Raw genomic sequence first — 3,406 nt, forward strand, 5'->3', positions numbered from 1 at the left:
GTCTGTCGCTGAAATGTTAATACGTTATTTTATAAGACATAATATATTGACATATGAATCCATAATTTAATTATGATTGCGGTCATTAATTAATTAATTCCCACCAGCAAGTCAACTGATTGAAGATCGGGTAATCTTTCACTAAGCATTGTGGATTTATTGGCTGGATTGAGATATTGGATTTCATATTCCTTGTTAATTTCTGTTTGACCGTTACCAATCGTCCTTGATGTGCTTTTAGTAACTTCTCTGTATCCAGTTGACGATGTGTTACTGAGTCCATGGTTTTTACGCGGAAGAGTGGACTGTAAGTCGTCCAGTAACAGTTCTAAACAATAATAAATGTTCAAGTTTGAACTAATTAGTAATTATACGTTGTAAGGCAGCTATGCGCGTACGTCGTAACCTATTAAATATAACAGTGTCAAGGTGTTATTCCCGGAATATTTAATAATCTGAACATAACTATTCTCAAGTGAGAGGTTTATTGAAATTGCAGTACATTTATTAAATTATAATTTATAGGTAGGTATAATATATTGATACTTAAAGTTTAAATTCTCAGAATGTTCATTTTGCGGCTATAATACTATCTATATTGTAATCAAATCAGTGGCGTAGCCCAGGATTTTTTTTCGGGAGGTGCTGATCAACTTTTACACTTTTACACTTTTATACATTAAATACGTACTAGCACAAATAGATAGCTGAAAAGTGTTAATACATATTGTACATTTTTAAATATTTTAAATACAATTTAAGACTTTTTGAGCTACTATCATAGACCATTAAAATAATTTTTAACATTTCGGGGGGGGGGGGCTGCAGCCCCCTCAGCCCCTCCCCTGGATACGCCACTGAATCAAATTCAAGTATTTTTTGGAAATGCAATTATCAGGGCAAAAAAAATTCAAAAATAAATAAAAATGAAAATATTTTATTGATATGTGTGTGATGGTGGTAGGAGGGGAGACTAAACGGTGAATATACCACTACCCACAAGAAGGTGAAGTAATTTTTTAGTTCTCTTGAGACCATAATATCTAAATGAGACAGCTAGTGTATACCGAATGGTGAATTGGTGAGTGGTGACTCCAGTGCTCCACGAAATAATGATAAATATAATAATGTAATAGGTATATATTAGGTAGGTGCTAAGAATAGTAATATCGTGATATTATTGAGTATAACCTCGAATTATGATAAATTAATATCCAAGTAAAGTAGGTAGTTGAAAATGATTTTACATGTTATTTTTTGTTTTTATAATTGGTCGTTTAGAAAAAATAACAATTGTGAAGGTGAAATATCCTTATGTAATTATATAATGTTTGTTCAGGTTTCTATTTTTAATAGTATTAGCTACGGTCCAGACAGCCGAAATGTGTCAACGTTCAAACAAACTGTAACGTTATAAAAATAGCAGTTGGAAATGAAACACGATTTGTTTTTTTATTTTTTATATATACCTTCACCAAGGAATTAGGATGCATTACAACCCAGACGTTTCCTTTACATATTAAAGTGTCAAATATTTTTTACGAGGGGAATAAAATACACATACCGCCAAAATATCGTACGATTGGTAGCTTTTATACTAAAATTATCAGGTATAACAGTTAAAAAACCCGTATAAAAATTCTCAAACTCGGCTTATCGAATAATGGATTCAATGAATTTTGTAATGTTTATTTCATAAAAATCCATTAATAATATAAACATGAGTACATCGAACATACAGAACTGTTCCTTCCTAATGTGTTTTAGACTCTATAGTGTACTTTAATGGAATTAGTACCTACATACTTTGCAGGTGACTAATAGTTAATACTACAATATTATTAAATAAATTGTTTGTATTCCATTATTCCATATAAGTACAGATAAATTCGTGACTAATCTAATGCATGCAAGTTTATATAAGTACTAACCGAGTCTCGCTTCGCCTTGATTTTGATTTGGTCTGCTATACATTGTTCTAGGTCCTGAAACATGACAATCATTACTGTTATTGAAAATCCATATCCGCACGGCGCACACTATGATAAAAGACAATGATAATGGTACGTGAGAATATTTATAATTTGTATATGTTTATATGTTGTATATAATTTTATACACAAATATTTGTGACTTATAAAGTTCAATGCTGGGCTCATACCTTTAACTAGTTCAAATAATATAAACGACTCGGACGTTTTTTTTTTTGTTTATCATAATAAACCTAGTTGCATATAAATCACTATACATATATAATATAGTATATATAGTAAATATTTAAGTGCATTAAGTATAAAATGAGATGGGCATTCGTTTAGGAAGTGACCTACCGGATACCGGACCTACGTATAATATAGTACCGACTACCAACCAATATATTTATTTGGTATCTACAAACATTATAGTATTGAAATACATATTATTTTGTATAAAATATTAATTAGGTAATAAATATTAATTTACAAGCTATATTGTTACAATAAATATTATTTATTCACTATAAACTTATTTTTTTTATACCAGGTTTTAACCAAATGACGAGATAAAGTTGAAATTTTTGGGGTTATACATGTCTTGTTCCACACATTTGTTGCAACATTACAATTGTTCAAATTTACCACATAATGTGACGTCGTACTCACTTACACTCAATCAATGGTTTGAATGTTCAGGCCAGTTTCAGGGTCTTAAATGTTTTTCAATGATTGGCCGTTTTATGAATACATAATATTATATTTTTTTTAATAATAAATATTATTTATCTACCTAAAATTATGTAAAAAAAAATAATTTAATTTCGATTGAATACAATATCACGCATCTGTATGAGTTGCATAGATTTTAAACCATAAAAAGATAAACAATTTATTGATATTAAATATGTTTGTTTTATTATGATGCCCATAGAAATTATTTAAAAAATAGGTCATATAGCAGCTGGCCTATATTGTATATAGGATTTTTATAATAAACATTTTGAATAACATAGTTTATTTTTGTAACGCATAATACATTAATATTTAATACGACTATAAAGTATAAATATTACGACATTATTACGACCAAATGAGTTCAAAATCATAATATTATACGTAACCAGTGAGTAACTAGAATCAAGATTGACTGGACTAATCTCTAATTTCGTTAAATTAAAAACAAAAATCTGTGATTTAAGATTTAATATTTCAATTAGCTTCTGGATAATTTTATCCAATTAAATTATAAATCGATTTAACTTATATTACCTATTTACTTAACTATAAATAAATATTTTAAGATAGGATTTATATAGCCAAATGGTATTGGTTTTACAATGGAGTGTTTATACTTTGTTTATTTATGTTCTCATGTCACCACTGACCACTTATTTTAGGACAATTAAAGGTAGAACTGTAGAAGCTAAAAA

The 3,406-nt window shown here is 28.6% G+C and overlaps 1 protein-coding gene across 3 annotated transcripts in view; it reads right to left on the minus strand.

Annotated features, from left to right (window-relative positions):
- Positions 1-3,406, minus strand: part of LOC100163790 (FGGY carbohydrate kinase domain-containing protein) — a 60,482-nt gene that overhangs the window by 20,342 nt on the left and 36,734 nt on the right. The window lies entirely within an intron of this gene.

The sequence above is a fragment of the Acyrthosiphon pisum genome, chromosome A2 (genome assembly GCF_005508785.2).
Source record: "Acyrthosiphon pisum isolate AL4f chromosome A2, pea_aphid_22Mar2018_4r6ur, whole genome shotgun sequence".
Taxonomy (NCBI): Eukaryota; Metazoa; Arthropoda; class Insecta; order Hemiptera; family Aphididae; genus Acyrthosiphon; species Acyrthosiphon pisum.